This window comes from Chiloscyllium plagiosum, unplaced genomic scaffold (genome assembly GCF_037043375.1).
Source record: "Chiloscyllium plagiosum isolate Xiang-an unplaced genomic scaffold, Cpla_swu_hap1 HiC_scaffold_20, whole genome shotgun sequence".
NCBI classification, from domain to species: domain Eukaryota; kingdom Metazoa; phylum Chordata; class Chondrichthyes; order Orectolobiformes; family Hemiscylliidae; genus Chiloscyllium; species Chiloscyllium plagiosum.
This window is the reverse complement of record NW_028270158.1, coordinates 17,235,482-17,256,457: the sequence shown is the minus strand read 5'-3', so window position 1 is coordinate 17,256,457 and position 20,976 is coordinate 17,235,482. Positions and strand designations below refer to the sequence as shown.

At 42.3% G+C, this 20,976-nt stretch overlaps 1 long non-coding RNA gene across 1 annotated transcript in view; it reads left to right on the top strand.

The window, feature by feature from the left end:
* Nucleotides 1-20,976, top strand: part of LOC148146577 (uncharacterized) — a 77,902-nt gene that overhangs the window by 36,111 nt on the left and 20,815 nt on the right. Inside the window, exon 2 of the long non-coding RNA XR_015760620.1 lies at nt 10,547-10,647. This is a non-coding gene — a long non-coding RNA (uncharacterized LOC148146577). The remainder of the gene's footprint in view (nt 1-10,546; nt 10,648-20,976) is intronic.

Below are 20,976 nucleotides of genomic sequence, written 5' to 3'. Positions count from 1 at the left end.
TCTTTGGCAGCAGGGATTGGATAATCCTGGAAGAAATGGGCAGAAGCATTATGTAACATGAGTTTTGAACACATGGGCAGCTCAAAGACCATGACACAGGGATTCTTTATTCCATTGACATCAGGTCATTGGAAACATGAAGGGAAATTAAGGATAAATGAGGAGCTTTTTGCAATGCCTACATGGAAAAAGCTTGCATAGTATTGAAAACTTCCTTTCTTTTTTCCCTTTCCTTCCACAAAAGACACCTATATTTCATCAACAGTCGGACTGCCTCAGTTTCCCCCACCCCTTCACTGTCACCACCTGCTGGTGTATTGCTCAGCTCTCTGACTCAATGCCCTCCATCACCATTGCCCCTTGCTGGAGGAGTCCAGTTACAGAATTCCCTGCTGGAAGCTTGTTGCCCCAATAACAGAAAGCACACAGTGACCATGTGTTAAGCTGCTGCCTAATTAGAAGATATGGTTGTACTGTGATGGCTAGAATGTTTGAGTCCATATTGGTGGCAGCATTCTTTTCTTCCATCACCTTTCTGTGAAAAGGTTAAGAGTCGGAATGCTCAAACAAACCTTCTCGACCTCTTCTCTTCGCTGGTATCTTCCAAAGGGTGAAGGTTGGTGATGGATCATTCACATTGAGATCTAGGTCAGTCAGCAGCACGGTGCTCAGTAGGGCTGTGATAGAAGCACTGATCAAGGGAAATGATCAGTTTGCTGGGATGCACAATTGCCAATTGTAAGAGCATACCATCTTACCAGCTTATGTAGAGACGTAAGAATAGCAAAACCAAAACATCACGGATACCACTGATGCCTCACAGAAATGGGGACCTGATTCGATTCCAACCTTGGGTGACAGTTTGTATGGAGTTTGCACATCCCCCCTGCGTGGGTTTGTCCGAGTACTCTGGTTTCCTCCCACTGTCCAAAGATGTGCAGGTTAAGAGGATTGGCCATGACAAACTGTTCTGTAGTGTCCAGGGATGTGCAGGTTAAGAGGATTGGCCATGACAAACTGTTATGTCGTGTCCAGGGATGTGCAGGTTAAGAGGATTGGCCATGACAAACTGTTCTGTAGCATTCAGGGATGTGCAGACTAGGTGGGTTAGCCATGGTAAATGCAGGGTTACAGCAATAGGGTGGGGGGGCTGAGTTTGGATGGGATGCTGTTCGGAGTGTCAATGCAGACCCCATGGGCTAAATGTCCGCTTCCCGCACTGTAGGGATTCGTTGATTCAATAATATAAATTTAAATAGCTGGGTGAGATATCGGGATTGAATGCCCTTTTCTCATTCCTTGATTTATTAAGAAATTGCCTATTGACCAAGCTCTTGTTTATAAAACTTACATTGTAATTAATGAAATGTCAGTAAAAGCTAAACAGTGCAGTCAGAAAAAATAACATTGATTTAATTCTGTCACAAATTGCCCTAACAAAAATTCTGGCAAGAAGGGCAGTGTTCAAAGGAACATCATTTCAGCTTGAAGCAAAAGAATTAACCAGCTTGTTAAGAGGGGCAGGTTCAAGCTAGACTTTGGAAAATCTTGACATTCCTTTAAATACAAAGACAAGTGAGGTCTTCTTGTTGAATGGTAGTGCATTTTATGGGATCAGTACCGAGTGCTCTTACTGTGGTCAATTTCCCGTGAAAACTCTCAGTTAACTCTGGTTTTGCTCCTATTGGAAAAAATGTGCAAAACTTGAAAGGTTTCAGAAAAGATTTACAAAGACGTAGCCAGCTTTGGAGAGTTTAAACTATAGGGAGAGACTGAATAGGCTGGAGCTGTTATCCCTGGAGAGTCAGAGGCCGAGGAGTGACCTTATAGAGGTTTATAAAATCATGAGGGGCATGGATAGGGTGTTATGAACTAGGCCTGACTACTCAAAACATTCTTGAGCAGGCAACCCAGACCATAACTTTGCAATTTGTTTTGGTAAGTGTACAGTGAGAATTACCAGAAGTAAGCTAGCTAGGTTGGCTATTAGGTTTTAAAACAGACAGAAATTTATTCACGAAATCACATGATGAAACACAAAGAACAGAATAAAGAACCCCTACAGAACTCAGTCAATCCAAACTAGAATTAATTATGCTGTTCCGAATATACACAACAGTCCCAATAAGCAAACCCCATTAAAACACAGAAGTTAGAAGGGCAGAAAGCGAGAGACTGAGTTTCCACACTGCTTACTGCTGAACTCCCAACTAGTTCTGGACTGAACTGCTCAGCTAGAGAACTGACCACTCCCCTTTCATTAATCAGGTCACTTCTAAAACATGACCACTTTGGCCTGAAGTCTCATCTGTTTACATATAAACAAAAGGGTCCCTCAATACTCTTTAATCTCTGTACCAAACCAGTCTAACCGGCACCGGGAGCGTTAACGACCCCTCTGAAAAAAACCAAGGAGATAGCATCCTTGAGAAAAGGAACAGCCTTTAGAAAAAAAGGAGTCAGCTTTGTGACAAGGGTGAATAGTCAAGGTCTTTTCCCTGGGTGGGGGAGTCCAAAACCAGAGGACATAGGTTTAAGGTGAGAGGAGAAAGATTTAAAGGGACCCAAGGGTCAACTTTTTTATGCAGAAAGTGGTGCATTTTTGGAGTGTACTGCCAGAGGAAGTGGTGGAGGCTGGCACAATTAAAACATTTAAAAGGCAACTGCATGGATACATAAATAGGAAGGGTTTAGAGGGATATGGGCCAAATTAATTTGGGGTATTTGGTTGGCAAGGATGAGTTGGACTAAAGGGTCTGTTTCCGTGCTGTACATCTCTACGACTCTTCAACTCTCTGACTCTAAAGCTACTCAGTTCTATGCCTTCCTTGATCAAACACATTGTGAAGATATTCTGATCTTACTGAACATTCCTGTGACAGTGAGGACATTTATTCCACTCCCACCCCCTGCTATTTTTCCTCTCCAAGCTGATTGCTAGCTCAAAATTTTGTAAATGAATGATATGAAATAACTCTTCTTCATGAATTATAATTAGTTAAGTATGATAAAAAGAAACAAATCAAGCTGATTGCATTATAAATGTACTGGATGCCAAACTTGTGCCTTAGTCTGTCTAAAAGAGCATATTTAGGAGGTGCACGTCTCTAAGCACATATCATCCTGACTTGGAAAAAAACATTGTTCCTTCATTGTCACTGAGTCAAAACCTTGGAATTTTCTGACTATCAAGTGAGTATATCTGCAACACACAGATTACTGTGATTCAAATAGTTGCTTTAACAGCACCTTCTGATGCCTTGTTAGCAAAGCCTATATTTCTGAGCACCCCCTACCATAAATAAAAAAGAATATCTGCTCACGTTTTTTCATTCGATGTCTCTAGGATATTCTTTTGTGACCACTGTCTGACATTTCAGTGACATAATTAATGAATGAAAATTCATTCATTTGCTGTGAAGTGCATGTGATATTTGCTGAGCCCAAAATTTGTTAAGGCACGTAGCAAGGATTAGCTAGAGGCGATGGGATTATGTTTTGATCTCAGTTGTTGAAGATACATGTAAACATCGGTGACCCTCACAGTAATGCCTCCAGAATTTTAATAGGGGTTTAGAAAGAAAAAAAATGCCATCGAACTACAGACTCCACTAGATCATGGCTGACCATTATCTCACTGAACCTTTGTTCCATATCCCTTGATGCTCATACATAACAAAAAAGTCTGTTGTTCTGTTTTGAATGCTCTAATTGATCCAAGCAGATATTTCCAGATTTCTCCTATCCTCAAAGTACTCCATCGTTTCACTCCCCTAACTTGAATTCTAACATTATGCCATCTCATTCAAAATCTCCCCAACCTTCCCTCCCACTACCCTTGTGTTTTAAAATCTAGAACAGCAGATTTTGAAGATAAGAGGAGAAAGATTTAAAAGAGATACGAAGGGCAATGGGGTTTGAAATAGTTACAATCGCACCTATGAGCCAAGGTTTAAAGCTATTTCTGAACTAAGTAAGATTGGATTTTAATTATTGTTGATAGATTTATTTGGTAATAATCCACAGTATAAATGCATATCACAAACTAAGTAGACTTAACTGGTAGAGCTGTGGAGATTGTATTACTGATGTGAAATGTTTATCTGTTGTGATGTTAATCAGTTTGCTAAAAGAGCTCTTTTGTTGAGTTAGTTGTTTTACTCAGCAACAGGAGAGTGGTACGGGTGGAAGGGATTGTTTGTTTTTCAGTCATTATCAGCCCTTGATACTCATCCAACTATATTTCAACTGCACACCACAAATGACCGTATATATGCCAACATTTGTCTAAGATAAGCAAAATCTTAAATTGCAGGGAGGCTGGTGTATCCCCTCCTGTGGATAAATTAGGGGATCTACAAACAAGCCAACCTTGTGGGAAACTTGGGCAACTGGTTAATGAGACCTAAGTAACTGACATTTACTAAAGAGAGTCTTTTACTGCAATGATGTAAGCAAAGTGGTTAATGTGTTGACAATTTCACAAGGCATCCTTTTCCCACACTCTGATTTAGTGCAAAATTTATATGTGTTATGCTTCAAGTCCAAAGCTCGAACTCTCTCCTGATTGAGTGTTTACAATTCATGGCTTAAAATGAAAAAGAATTGCAGCCCTTACTTAAGGAAACAAAATGCTCAATTTACAGTGTAATTAAAGTTCTGACTACATAATAGGCCCTGGGAGTTGTCATGTGTGGAACAATCCTCCCAATAATTTTTTTATATATTGCTCCTATACTTTTCATACGAGGGTAGATGAAACAAAGCATTCTGGCAATATGCAAGTACTAGGTCTCTGTCAATGTACAGGCGAAAGTGAGGACTGCTGATGTTGGAGATTAGAGTCGAGAGTGTGGTGCTGGAAAAGTACAGCAGGTCAGGCAGCATCTGAGGAGCAGTAAAATCGATGTTTTGGGCAAAATCCCTTCATCAGGATGCTGCCTGGCCTGCTGTGCTTTTCCAGCACCACACTCTCGACTCTGTCATGGTACAGTTGGGGGCGAGTGAGGAGGTAATTATTATGATAGAAGGTGAGAAAGGGGTACTCCAGTGTTTTCTCTCCCTTACCCCAATAATGTTCATGGCAGGCAGGTCTGCGGATGATCTTGGCACCCATTTATGCCCACTTAAGGACCTCATGGTGGGTGTGTTCATCCAGTGACATGAAGGATCCTGGCCTTTGTAGGAAGCCAGATAGGCAACCCTTTGAGATGCGACACTTGTTCAAAGATACTCAATGCCTGATCAAGAAAGCGGCAATGGGACGGTTGAGAGAAAGAGCCCACTGGCGCCAATTCTTTGCCATCCTGCCCTCCACCCTTTGGTGCCATCCAGCCATCAGTCATCTGTCCCTGGGTCCTTTGGTGATCTTAGGTCTCAGGTGGGTGTAGTAATGGTGACAGCCACTCCTACACACCCCCTTTTGTCCCCATACCCCCTCCACCTTCCTGTGACAATGCTAAACGATTAAGAGCCTCTGAAGCCAGGACATCTGTCCCCAGGGCCCTTCAGCTCAGGGAGAGTCACTTGCTGCTGCCCAGTTAATGCCTTCCCAGATGTAGTGCTCACCAGCCAGTGGGAGAGAGACTGATCACTTCCATTGAATACTACCCAATGAATGGAAGTCATGAAAAATAATGTGTGTGTTCCTAACATAGGCTGCCATTAAAGTTGGTGCTGGGAGCCATACTCATGCTGAAGGGCCGAATGGCCTACTCCTGCTCCTATTTCCTATGGTAGCCTCCTGTGCAGGTGATATCAGGTGGAGTGCAATGACATCAGCACATTTTACCGCATTTTTCTGAGGTGTTCCACGGTTTTGGAAATCGCACTCAACCCATTCACTATTCCGATGAACCATTGACAATTTGGAATATCAAACCACCTCTACATTTAATCGATCACTGCATTCACTGTGAAATTTGTGTTCACCATCCTCAGCAAAATTTATATTAATAACAAATAGTTATTCTTTAAATTGATCGGGAATACCCCTCACATTCCTCATTGTACAAGTATCATTGTAACCAGTATCAGTTGAAACAATTCTCAGCTTTACTCTTGATGCAACACTTATATTGCTGGAGATGCTCAGGGGTTCCCTTGTGAGCATATGGGCAGTGCCAACTTTATGACACACATCTGCTGCCTGATGCTTGGCTGTGATGTAGCACTTCATGCCTGTGCACTCATTGCTCTTTGGAACTGTTCCAAAAAAACACAAATATACTGGAAACAAAACGTTCATTCTGTCTTCTCTCTCTACAGTTGCTGCCAGGTCTGCTGAGTTTCTCCAGCACTTTCTGTTTCTATTACAGATTTCCTGCATTTGCTGCATTGCTGCTTTTATTTAAGTAAATATTTGTGACATTTATTAAAAAAACAAAACTACTGGCAGTTAAGGCAATTACATTTAGATTTAATCCTTGATCAAAGACCTCGCAGTTTCCCACTCAATGAGTATGGACAAGTTTGTCAGACAAGGCAATGTTCAATGAATGTCATAACTTCAAATAAAGTTCGCATCAGAAGCTGCAGGCTCTTTCAAGTTATAATGAGTTGAAGAAGAGTGGTAAATTGTTGAAAGAGTATTCATCTTTACATGGCTATCAAATGTAATTCGACCAAATGAAAATAGAGAGAATTACTCATCTAAGTCTGTTTAGGCACAATTCTTGATTACCTAAGAAGAAAAAGAAAGACCTGCATTTATAGAGCACTGTTCATGATATCGAACATCTCAAAGCACTTTACAGCCAATGCATTATCTTTGCCAAGTTGTTACTGTGGTAATGTAGGAAACACAGCAGCCATTTTGCAAACAGCGGGCTCCCACAGACAATAATGTGATAACAAACAGATGATACATTTTTACAGTGTTGATTGAGGGGTAAATTTTCATAGAACCATAGAATCAATACAGTGTGCAACAGGCCAGTCAGCCCATTGGGTCCACACCAATCCTCCAACAGCATTCCATCCAGACTCACCCTTAACTCTATCCTAATAATCCTGCATTTCCCATGGGTCATCTACCTGGACTGTGCCTGTCCACCTAACCGGCACATCTTCGGACTGTGGGAGTACATTGGAGCACACGGAGGAAACCCATGCAGATGCAGGGAGAATGTGCAAACTCCACACAGACAATTGCCTGAGGCTGGAATTGAACCCAGGTCCCTGATGCTGTGAGGCTGCAGGACTAGTCATTGAGCTGCTGGAATCTTGACCAGGATGTGAAGGATGATTTCCCAGTTTCCTCAAAAAATTGCCAAGGGATCTTTTGCATCCACCTGAGCAGGCATCAGGACCTCAGTTTAATGTCTGAGAAGTGCAACACTCCCTCAGTACTGCAACATTCTCTCAATCCTGCAACACTTTCTCAGTACTGCAGCATTCCCTCAGTACTGCAGTATTCCCTCAGTACTGCAACACTGTCTCAGTCCTGCAACACTCTCTGTCCTGCAGCATTCCCTCAGTACTGCAGCACTCCCCCAGTCCTGCAACACTCTCTCAGTCCTGCAGCACTCCCACAGTACTGCAGCACTCCCTCAGTATTGCAACACTCTCTCTACTGCAAAACTCCCTCAGTAGTGCAGCACTCCCTCAGTACTGCAGTTCTCCAACAGTACTGCAGCTCTCTCTCAGTATTGTAGCACTCCCTCAGTACAGTAGCAAAATTGGAGGTGTAAAGAAAGCAAAGAAAGTTACCTCAGATACAATGGTATCTTGATCAGATGGGCCAATGGGCTGAGAAGTGGCAGATGGAGTTTAATTTAGAGAAATGTGCGATGCTGCATTTTGGGAAAGCAAATCTTAGCAGGACTTATACACTTAATGGTAAGATCCTAGGGAGTGTTGCTGAACAAAGGGACCTTGGAGTAAAGGTTCATAGCTCCTTGAAAGTAGAGTTGCAGGTAGATAGGATAGTGAAAAAGGCATTTGATATGCTTTCCTTTATTGGTCAGAGTATTGAGTACAGGAGTTGGGAGGTCATGTTGCAATTGTACAGGACATTGGTTTGGCCACTGTTGGAATATTGCGTGTAATTCTGGTCTCCTTCCTATCGAAAATATGTTGCGAAACTTGAAAGGGTTCAGAAAAGATTTTCAAGGATTTGAACTATAAGGAGAGGTTGAATAGGCTAGGGCTGTTTTCCCTGGAGCATTGGGAGCTGAGGGGTGACCTTATAGAGGTTCATAAAATCATGAGGGACATGGATAGGTTAAATAGACAAAGTCTTTTTCCTGGGGTGGGGGAGTCCAGAACTAGAGGGCGTAGGTTTAGGGTGAGAGGGGAAAGATATAAAAGATACTTAAGGGGCAACTTTTTCACTTAGAGGGTGGTGCGTGTATGGAATGAGCTGCCAGAGGATGTGGTGGAGGCTGGTACAATTGCAACATTTAAGAGGCATTTGGCTGGGTATATGAATAGGAAGGGTTTGGAGGGATATGGACTGGGTATTGGCAGGTGGGACTAGATTGGTTTTGGATATCTGGTCGGCATGGACGGGTTAGACCAAAGGGTCTGTTTCCATGCTGTACATCTCTATGACTCTATGACCCTACTTCAACACTCCCTCAGTACTGCAGCACTTCCTCAGTACTGCAAAACTCCCTCAGTACTGCAGAACTCCCTCAGTATTGCAGCATCCACCAGTACTACAGCAGTCCACCAGTACTGCAGCACTCCCTCAGTACTGCAGAACCCCCTCAGTATTGCAGCACTCCACCAGTACTGCAGCACTCCCACAGTACTCCAGCACTCCCACAGTACTCCAGCATTCCCTCAGTACTGCAGCACTCCCTCAGTACTGCAGAACCCCCTCAGTATTGCAGCACTCCACCAGTACTGCAGCACTCCCACAGTACTCCAGCACTCCCACAGTACTCCAGCATTCCCTCAGTACTGCAGCACTCCCTCAGTACTGTAGAACTCCCTCAGTATTGCAGCACTCCACCAGTACTGCAACACTCCCACAGTACTGCAACACTCCCACAGTACTGCAGCACTCCCACAGTACTCCAGCACTCCCTCAGTACTCCTGCACTCCCTCAGTACTGCAGCACTCCCTCAGTACTGCAGCAGACTGTTGGCATGTACAGCTGTGCTCAAGCCCTGGAGTGAGACATCATTCCTTGTAATGCAGAAGTGAAAGTACTGCTGGCTGAGTCATAGCTGAAATGTAATCTGCTTCTCCTCTGCCAAGGGAAACCTTTCAACAACCAACATATACAAGGTCCATTAATAATTGTATCAATTAATAAATAGTTTCATATTGAACCCTAGGATGACACAATAACTTTAGCATTATATCCTTTCACTAATGGATATGTTGAATCCACTAGGCGAAAGTGAGGACCGCACATGCTGGAGATCAGAGTGAAAAAGTGTGGTGCTGGAAAAGCACAGCCGGTCAGGCAGCATCCAAAGAGCAGGAGTGTCAATATTTCGAGCATAAGCTCTTCATCAGAAACATTCCTGATGAAGGAATGTCCCATCAGGAATGTTCCTGATTAAGAGCTTATGCTCAAAACGTTGACACTCCTGCTCCTTGGATGCTGCCTGACCGGCTGTGCTTTTCCAGCACCACACTTTTTCACTCTGATGTTGAATCCACTCCATAGCATCTTGTGCCATTTCCAATTGTAAAAGTGAGAAATTAATTCTGTTTGGACAATGTTGAAAGCCAGGTACTGCTAGGTATGGGCCCTCAAGGCAATGCAATACAACACAAACTATACACATCATAACATAAACTTGTAAATTACAACATAATACTGGGCAATTGAATGCAACACAACTCCAGCTAATATTTGGTGCTTTAATTCAGGGCTGTGATAGGAATGCTACACATGGAAAAAAAGAGGGAAAAGCACATTAATTCAGTACAGTTGGTCTATGGAGGCTGAGATTGAGGGGCAAGACTCCACCTTTAACCCAAGCTAATCTAGTCATGCTGGATGACGAGGGAGGAGTGCAAACTCTGAATACTTTCCATATTTCGGCATCAGACCCCCAAACCTGGTGAAATTCTTGTTAAAATTACAAAAGATCTTCATACTAAAGCTATCTTGCCTCTAAATCTCAGAGGATCCACTGGATACATTGGTGCCAAGGTTTCTGAAACAGTCATGGCTAACCTATGACTTCGAAATAACTTAAAAACATTTGTGCTTTGGAAATTGAATAGCATAAAAGACTTAATGGAATTTAGAAACAAGGTGCTGTCCGCTGATGGTTTCTTCAGCAAAATCTTCCAGGGCCTGGGTGAGATGCTCTTCAGAGGGTGGGGTGGATTCAATGGGCTGAATGGCCTCCCCTCACACTGTAGGGTTTCTATGTAAATATCTTGATGAAGTGAATAGCATTTGAAACTGGGAAACAACTGAAAGGAAGGGCTTAATGGAACTTCTTATCATTTTTTAGCAGAACAGCCTAAACTCTTGACATTGACCTAGATCGCGGTATTATGTATATCAGATGGAAACTCGAAAAACAAGTTATTTAAACTGGACTGAATACTCTTATCTCTTTTCTGGATCAGTGGTGCTGGAAGAGCACAGCAATTCAGGCAGCATCAACGAGCAGCGAAATCGACGTTTTGGGCAAAAGCCCTTCATCAGGAATAAAAGCTACTCTTATCTGGTTAGTGAAGGCATGTTTATTTTCTCTATTAGAGTCATTGCTAATGGTGTTGGTAATTCCAGTCTACAGTGCAAGATCATAAAAACAGCAGGTGTGACACAAATCTAAAGTGTTGACATGTTATATTTTGTCCCTTGGTTCTATAAACTAGTGGCAAGCTCAGCAGGCAACATGGAGGGCGCTGGGAAGAGAGGAAAGATAGCAAATAATTCATTGCTAATCTACCTATCTTCTTTCAACTCATATAAATCTTGGCATTCAAAATGTGCCGTGCTTCCTTCAGTATTGATCCACCACATTCAGCTAACGTACCAGATGTCCTAAACTGTCAAAGTTACAGCTGCAAAACACCACCAGAATTTACTTTGCAAATAACTAACCTGTATGCCTGCCTAAATTAACATCAGACATGTGACAAAAAACTTTGACAAAGGGTCAGTTAGACTCGAAACGTCAGCTCTTTTCTCTCCTTACAGATGCTGCCAGACCTGCTGAGATTTTCCAGCATTTTCTCTTTTGGTGACAAAAAACTAATAGGCTTTCAGTCTGAAAACATTAGTAATGAGGTGTCTGAGTTTCTGCTCTCTCTGTTTGGGATGGATATTTAATTCAGTGTCAAGATGGCATTCCTGTCCCCCATTGTCTTTAGCAGAATTAAGGTCAGATGCTAATTAAGGTCTTTAAGTGTCCAATTTATGATCAGTTAATTCCTCCTCCTGTTGTTGCTGGTACATATCTAGCTGAAGGCAGCTTTGCTGCCATGTGACATGGTTGGCAGCTGAAACTGTGTGGCCCAGTTCACAACTGTGTCAGTCGGAGGAGGGTGGAAGTGCTTCCTTGATCAAAAACACTCAAAAAATTCTGATCGGAGGACAGATCTTCGGGAGGAGAATTCACTGAGAGCTAATCCTGCTTTGCTGCAGACACCTCCCCTCCTCCCACAATTCATCCACTTTTCGGTGGCCTGAGTTAGTCAGCAAACCTTGGCATTCCAAGTGCTGCCTCACCAGTGGTGCTGCTGAGTGCAACAGTTGCCAGCTTCCTGATTGACAGTTAGCTCTTGGCGGCCATGTTGGCGGTCTTGATTGTAAGGGATAGCCTGTTGGTGTCCTTGCTATTGCCTGAAAGTGGGCTTTCCGAAAATGAAGCAACATATGTCTCTCTGGCTGTTCAACCTCAACTAAATTTTGCCTGAGAAATCTATTTATTTGGGACGTAGAGATATCTACAACAGATTTCTAAAAGGCATCTGGATGAGTACATGCTTAGGAAGGATTTAGAGAAATATGGGTCAAATGATGACAAATGGGCCTAGGTTAATTTATAAAATCTGGTGGCCATGGATGAGTTGGACCAAAGGGTCTGTTTCCATGCTGTACATCTCTATGACTCCAAATGGTTTCCATTTTTTACTTGTAGAGAAAAAGCATATTATGTGCAAACAGCGTTCATAACTTAATAGAATCATTGAATGCTAATAGAAGAGAAAGAGGCTGGCTGTTCAGCCCATTGTGCTGATCTCTGCAAAATCCCATTGAACTAATCCCTTTCCCCATAGCTCAACAATTTCTTTGCCTTCAGTCAGTTATCCAATTCTGTTTTGAAAGCCGCGACTGAATCTGCCTCCACTAAACCTTCGAGACAGTGCATTCCAGATTGTAACCATTTGCTGCATAAAAAGGTTTCTCCTTATGTTGCAACAAAATGAGTACTCATCTAGCAATATCTTAAGAAACAAATTGTAGCTCTTTCATGGTTCTATTCTATTCGGCCAATACAGAGAATATTCTGAACTGCCACAATTTTTCTAAAGTGGCTTTAACAATTAACTCCTAGCATACGGGAACCGAGGCAAAAATGGAAACCACTTTAAAATAAATTAATTGTTTTTCTACTCGTTCATTCCTACTGAACAAGTAAAAACTGCAAACAAACTTAATTTCTACTAAGCTCATTGATCAATTGGCTGCCTATTTTAAATTGTAATAGTTTGGTTACATGCAATCACAACTTTATCAATTATTTTAAAATCTGCTTCAGTACCATGCAGGGATATAACTCTCTGTTGAGCCAAATTCAGGATCTCCCATGGTGGATTCCACACTAATACATGTTGTATCTTTGCCTTCCTTTGGCGTGGGAAATGGAGGTGTGCAAAGCTTTCCCCCATTCTCCTTGCTTAAAATAGAAGAAGTGTTTACATCGAGTGTTTTAAACATTTTTGAGCTTTATGATCATCAGTAATCAGTGTGGCAAAAGTGAGGACTGCAGATGCTGGAAATCAGAGTTTAGATCAGAGTGGCGCTGGAAAAGCACGGCAGGTCAGTTAGCATCCGAGGAGCAGGAAAATCGACGTTTCGGGCAAAAGCCCTTTAACTGTAATCAGCGTGGAACAGGGTTTTGGCTGAGTTTTAAATCAGGAGAAAAGATAATGATTATTCAGACAACACTCTGAAATGTGAAGACAATGTGACTCACTGACTCCCTCATGCATTAAAATGTGCCAGGGATTCTGGGTATAAGGCGTGCATTTCGAATAGGAGCAAAAACCCAAGAAATAAATCATGTGCACACATTTCCATAGAAGAAAGATCATGCTAAACGTGAGAGTATATACTGGTCTGCCCCATCCTGTATACTTCAAAACACCCAGTATATTCATTTCCAAGCATTATTGTTTTCTCGCCTGGGTCAGCTCCTGACAATGTCCATGTTAATGGCTTGGATGGGGGCACTGTTGTGCTTCTTTCGATGAATAAAAGCTGGAAGCTGCTGGATGTTCAGATGAAGTTGTAGAATCATAGAATCCCTACAGTGTAGAAACAGGCCCTTCAGTCCAACAAGTCCACACCGACCCTCAGAACAGTAACCTACCCAGACCCATTCCCCTACCCTATTATCTTGTATTTGCCCCTACCTAATGCACCTCACCTAAACATCCCGGAACATTATGGGCAATTTGGGATGGCCAATTCAGCTAATCTGCACATCTTTGGATTGTGGGAGGAAACCAGAGCACCCAGGGAGAATGTGCAAACTTCACACAGACAGTCATCTAAGGCTGGAATCGAACCCAGGTCCCTCATGCTGTGAGGCTGCAGTGCTAACCACTGAGCCACTGTGCCACCCTTGTGACTTGAGTTTCGCCAAAGTGAACCTTTATGATTGGTGAAAATAAATTTCTCTCACTCTTTTTCTGTCCCTCAGTGCCTGGGTTAACTGGTTGCTCAGACAGGGCTCTATTCTCATTCCAAGAATGGACCTTCTTGCATTCTTTTTTTGGTTTCCGGTCTGTAGAACCATCTGCACAACATGGTGAATCAGGGGCCACCATCCTGGGCTCTATGCTCTGGGGAACTCTATCCTAGGCATCTGGGCGGAGCAGGAAGTTACCCCACACACTGTGATTTCAGATGGGCTCCACAATCTACCAGAGACAGCTCTTCTGGACTGACCTGTCTATGCCTGGTCCTTGGAACAGAGTAGGTGGATTCATTATCTGAAGTCAGTTCCAATTGTGTTACCATGTGATCAATACCTCTATTGTCTAAAAATCTTTAAAATCAGAAGCTATTGCTACATAATTGTGGGGGTTTAATGGTGACTGTTCATATCTGCTTGTGATAAATTATTTCCTCTGTACATCAAAGCTCACATACACAAACAATGGGGCTGTGAATTCCATAGGAGAAAGTGAGGACTGCAGATGCTGGAGATCAGAGCTGAAAATGTGTTGCTGGAAAAGCGCAGCAGGTCAGGCAGCATCCAAGGAGCAGGAGAATCGACGTTTCGGGCATAAGCCCTTCTTCAGGAATGAGGAAACTGTGAATTCCATAAGTTGTTTCATTCCAAGCATATTCAATGGCACCCCACCCATTATCATTAACATTTTAAGAACCTTCCAGAAGCTTACTCAAATATGAGTCGGACCTTTATCTGCACAGAATTCATAGAAGGTCACCTGATATTTTGGCAACCATTTTGAAAGGATGCAGTGTCCAGTTTATTTGGACGCTGTTTTCAAAATGTTCATGTCAGATAGAGCCCTTTTCTTGAGAGTTAGGAATATGTGGTTTCACTGGCCACAATTGCCAATGTAGAAATTTTGTTAGTACTTTAGGCATTCAAAATGGGATCTTCTTGGTACCTATACTCAGTTTTGCCCAAAGAGACATAGATAGGATGCAGAGCTGGGCTGAGAGGTGGCAAATGGAGTTTAATGTGGACAAGTGTGAGGTGATACACTTTGGACGGAGTAATCGGAATGCAAAGTACTGGGCTAATGGTAAGATTCTTGGGAGTGCAGATGAGCAGTGAGATCTTAGTGTCCATGTACACAGATTCCTGAAAGTTGCTACCCAGATTGACAGGGTTATTAAGAAGGCATACAGTGTTTTGACCTTTATTAATAGAGGGATTGAGTTCCAGAACCAGGAGGTTATGCTGCAGCTGTATAAATCTCTGGTATGGCCACACTTGGAGTATAGTGTACAGTTCTGGTCACCGCACTATAAGAAGGATGTGGGAGCTTTGGAAAGGGTGCAGAGGAGATTTACTAGGATGTTGCCTGGAATGGAAGGAATGTCTTACGAGGAAAGACTGAGGGCCTTGAGGATGTTCTTGTTAGAGAGAAGAAGGTTGAGAGGTGACTTAATAAAGACATACAAGATAATCAGAAGGTTAGATAGGTTGGACAGGGAGAGCCTTTTTCCAAGTATGGGGACGGCAAACACAAGGGGACACAACTTTAAAGTGAGGGGAGATAGGTATAAGACAGATGTCAGAGGTAGTTTCTTTACTCAGAGAGTAGTAAGGGTATGGAATGCTTTGCCTGCAACGGTAGTAGATTCGCCAAGTTTAAGCGCATTTAAGTCGTCATTGGACAGGCATATGGACGTACATGGAATAGTGTAGGTGAGATGGGCTTCAGATTAGTATGACAGGGCGGCGCAACATTGAGGGCCGAAGGGCCTGTACTGCGCTGTAATGTTCTATGTTCTATGTTCTATGTACTGTTTAGCGCCTTAAGGATTTCTCAATGGAAATACCTTCCAAAGTGGAACAAGATGAATGTATAAAGACATGGAAAAGCTAAGTTGTAGGATCATGAAATCACTGCCCAATACACCATTGATTTACCAGGATCAATGGAACTAATGGTTTTATTTAGGTTTTACATTTCTGATTCTCCAAATATATCACCTTTATCTTCAAATTCAGTCTGGAACTTTCTTTCCTGTGGGAACCATAAAACAGAATTTGCTTTCAGGCTTTTGGCAACTGAATTATGTCAGCCTAATTTGCTGTAACGTTTTGTGGTCTCTGTGCTGTTTCCTTGATTACTTAAGTCCTCATTCTTTATTGTCCTAAACTTTTGATGACTCTGCTGAGGACATATAAACTAGTACATTATATGATCAGAAGATGCAAAGTTAGTTTTAAAGAGGCTTTAATATCAGCCTGCCATAATATCTCTGCACTCATTTCCCACTATATTGTGTTTCTTAAAAGAGTCCAAGGTCTTTGTTTGAAATACCCTTTGTGATAACCTATTCCAGCTACAGACCAGCCTTTCTGTCCAATGTAACTTTGCCTCAGTAACATAATCATAGGGTCATAATGTCATTCAGCAGGGGAACATATTTTTTGGTCCAACCAGTCCATGCTGTACGTAATCCCAAACTAAACTAGCCCCACCTGCCTGCTCCTGGCCCATATCCCTCCAAACCAACATTGAGCCATTTCCCATTTTCCCCTGATGTATCTGAAAGTACTATTCCAAGTTTTCTGCCCATTATTCCATTGAGTGTCTTCTCATCTACCTCAGCAGGCCCCTCACCCTCTGATTTTTGATGGTGGAATTTCTTACTCCATTCAGTAATCTATTATAGCAGTTCCCACCGACAATGGCAACCAGCCTCATTGTTCTCTTCAGCACACCCTCTCAAGCTAGTTTGCACCCACTGTGTTGCAACTACTGAAACAATTCACAGTCCACCTGGTTTAGCCTGACCAAGGGATGCTACAGCTTTCACATGACCTCTCGGGCTTTGAGTTCAGTTGATACAGGTGTCTGTTTGTTTCCTTTATTGCTGCCTTGAGTTGTTTGGACCTGGTAAACAAATTGTTAGTGAACTCACCAAATCTCCTTCAACATTTGTTCACTTCATAAATAATCCCTTCTGGTCTCTCATTGTAAGATCTTTGTTTATGTCCTTCAAGTCTTTGATTCTCACCAGCAAATCCTGCAACTTGATGGCATCTATTAACGTATTGTATTAACACGTCATTCCAGCTAACCTATACATTGCCAGGGACAGGAAACTGTCCTAAGAACAACTCTGGAGCATCATAAATTTTTGTAAGCTAGTTCCCATTGTGACAATGGCAACACATTTCCTTCTTACTTTTACCCTTATTCAGAATCTTTCTGCTATACAGTGCATCGCAGGAGAACTGATTGTCGAGAAGAATTAACACTAGACCATTAATCCAGAGACCTGGGTTTGAATCCTCCCATAGTAGATGGTGGAATTTGAATATGGAATTAAGAATCTAATGATGACTGCAAAACCCATTTGGCTCACTAATGTCCTTTGGGTAAGGGCACCAGATTTCCTTCCCTGGTCTGGTCTACATGTAAGTCCAGACCCACAGTAATTAGGCAATTAGGAATGGGTAAGAAATGCCAGCCTAGTCAATGCCTACATCTTGAATCAATAATTTAAAAAATGACCAAAGTAGCACATAAAATAGACTCTAAGTCTTCCAAAAGTGCTCACAAACTTTTTATGGCTTTCAGGACACTTAACATATTCTGGGGCATTGGATTTCTGTTTTTGGGACCTCATTATTGCTTTATTTCAGTGCTGTACTTATTAATATGGAGACATGTGACAGATACTAATGATTATAAAGAAACCTCCTGCCATGGTAATACTGGCTACCTTCGATATGGCTGAGGTTATGAGGGAAATTTCTCAGAGGCAGTCAGTTTTTGCAAGGAGCCCCCAAGAGTGTGCCAATATTTGGATTACAGATGTTACTATTCACGTGTGTTTATGTGAGAGGAATTCATAACTGAAGAGTACGATTGTTAATATATTTATATAAATTCATCACATATGTGAAATGAACTCTTTTGCAATTCAGTTTCCATGTTCTGTTCAAATACTTTTGCAAAAAGCATAGAAGCTTTGAAATTCTTGAAAGGACATAAATTTCCAGCTCTCAGCTCTTGCTGATGAATCAATTTCCCATTAGGAAAGTCTGTAAGCAAGGAATTTGAAGGATTAACAAATTGGAAGACAACTCCAGTGAGATGCCAGTATATAGCCCAAATGTTACAGTGGCAATAGTGTTTGCTATCATTGCTCCCTTGAGACGATGCAGGTGCAGGATAAGAAGGAGATCCACAAGGTGCTGTCAGAAATTCCACATTTCCCCAGAGAAACCCTCCCACTACTCCCAAATCTTAGATTGCAATCAATGAGAAATCAAATGAATTGAAGTGAGCTTCCACTTTTATGCTGTTGGACTTGAGGTTACTCCTTGCTGAATGAGGCATGGCTACATTTGTAACGATCTACTTAATCCATAATTACCTGTAAACACCCTCAATGTCCTGAAAAGCAAGTGTTATCTTTGTGAAGTGTCAAATTTCTCCATAATCATAAAAATTTACCACTTAAAAATAACTAGATTAGATTACCTACAGTGTGGAAACAGGCCCTTCGGCCCAACAAGTTCACACCGACCCTCCGAAGAGTAACCCACCCAGACCCATTTCCCTCTGACTAATGCACCTAACACTATGGGAAATTTAGTATGGCCAATTCACCTTTGGACTGTGGGCGGAAACCAGAGCAAACCCACGCGGACACGGGGAGAATGTGCAAACTTCACACAGACAGTCACCTGAGGCTGGAATCAAACCTGGGACCCTGATGCTGTGAGGCAGCAGTGCTAACCACTGAGCCACCGTGCGGAATGGCATCCCTTTATTTTCCATTTGAATCCAATTGCAATTTTTGTTATTTTGCTATGTGAGGCACCTAAATTAAAAAAGAAAGACATTCAGTGCTTTTAACCCATGGTTTCCTGTATTGGAATATTTCAATCTTATTAGCTGCTTGCCTGCTTGCTGACATCATTGTTTCTGCTGTAGACCAGGCAGTCCCCTTGACCGAGCACCAGAACTACCCTTGGCATTTTTGTTTCTGTTTGAGTACTTTCTTTGAAGTCAGTTAGCGTCCTTCCTTTGTTGTTAATCACTAAGTCCAAGCTATCGAGTTGAAACCCAGACCATTGAATCAGATTGACAGTTTGGAATAAAAAAATTTATGAAAGTAACGAAAGATTAAAGGTCATCCAATAGATACAGTCAGTTGATTAATACATATGCCATTGATATTTTTAAAACACATTATATTTAAGATCTTATTTTAAAATGTTATAAGTTTCAGTTGCTGAGAAAAATTGCTGTCTACTTTTGTGAGAAAGCATTTCAGTAGTTTAATTGATTGATCAATAGACTATGCTATTGCAAGTTGTAAAAGGAAGAGGAAATATATTCATTTGGCACCTTTCACTGTTGCACCAAGTCCCAAAATGTTTTATAGCTGTACTGTTGTAATAAATAAGACAGCCAATTTGCACACAGCAAGTTATCTCAAACAATAAGGTGATAATAAACCAGATAATCTATTTTTTATGATTTTGATAGAGGGAACACATTGGTCAAGATACAAGAGAAAATTCCCTTCCACACACACCTTTTCAAAATAATGTCATGTGAACTTTTATATCTACCTGAAAAGGACAGAGAGGAGTCAAAGCATTCATTTGAAAGGCACTATCTCTGATGGAGGAACACAGCTTTAGTGTTGCACGAGAGTGTCAGCCTTTATTTTTGTGGTGAGGTTTTGGAATGGGCAAATGGACAAGATTACCGTCAATTGAGACCCTGCTGATACCTACCTAGGAAAATTGAATCGGAATTATAGGTCCGCATTGAGAAAAGCTGGCACAAAGTACATTTGCAAACAGAGGGACACATGCAGATGTAAGTTAGTTTTGATAAGAGAATTTTTTCTCAACGGACTGTGAGAGTGTGGAACCTACTCTTCCCCACAAGGTAGTGGAGGCTAGATCTTTCGATTTATTCAGGGCTGAGTTTGATAAAGTTTTGATAGACAAGGAAGTCAACAGTAATGGAAAGCAGACAGGAGGGTGGAGATGAGATCAGCCATTTATTTTGAGTGGCAGAGAGCCTTGATGGGCCAAATAGCCTATTCTTGTTTCTACATTACTTTGTTTCTGTTGTGAAAAAGAGAAAAAAAATGTGTGGCTGAATTTTATGTTTATTTGGCTAGACGTCAGTTTCTTTGAGTTTCTTGAAATGGTCTCTTGCCTCAAGGTCTAGCAAGATCTCTCACCCGATCTCACTCATTAACTACCAATATTCACTGAGAAACCAGCACACCTGGTGTCCATGCTCTACTTAAAAGGCCACTGGGTATCCAAAGGAGTACTGGGCATTCCTGGTGATGGACATTCATTCAAATAGCGTTGGCGATGAGGACATGGCATTGTGAGTCTCTGAAGGGGCCTGGGAGATCCTGGTGGATGGGGCTGGTGCACTGGTGGGGCATCCATTTCCAGGAGAAGAAGAGGTCTTGCCACCAGACCTCACTAGCCTGGCATTAGAGTCATTGCCAAGCCTCCATGGTCCGGAGGAACGATGAGGAGTGCCACAAGAGGGTCAATAATCTACTGCGCACCAACTTCCGCCAGCTCTCATTCACTCTCTCTATTTCCTCCACTGCACCCACCTCCCATCAAGGCTCATCACTATCACTATTGCCTGCGACATCGTCCCTCACTTGTTCTTGTTTCTCCCCAGCTCCCCTGACGACTAACCCAGCATGGCCTCTGTGCTGCCTACTCACCACCTTTAGACATCCTGTACCAGCAGTAACAGCCACTTTTATCTTGTTCAATCCCTCCCTTTCTCTCAGATTGCCCACAATAGAGAAAAAATGGGCCCACAGGGTAGAGGAGAGCCTGACATCAGGCTGCTCAACCAATATGAAGAGACAATCCTGAATCAGCAGCCGATTGGAAACACTCCTGAGGGGCGCTGGGATATCTACTTTCTGCCAACTGACTACATCCCATTCCTTATTCCACTGCAGCTCTCTCATTAACTCAGCTGCCAGTGTTACTCATCACTCATGTCCCAGGATACCATCTCTCTCTTCCATCTTGTTGGTACCAGTGGGATGTCCATGGCCCCTGCAGTGAAACAGGCAGCTTTGCCAGAAATCA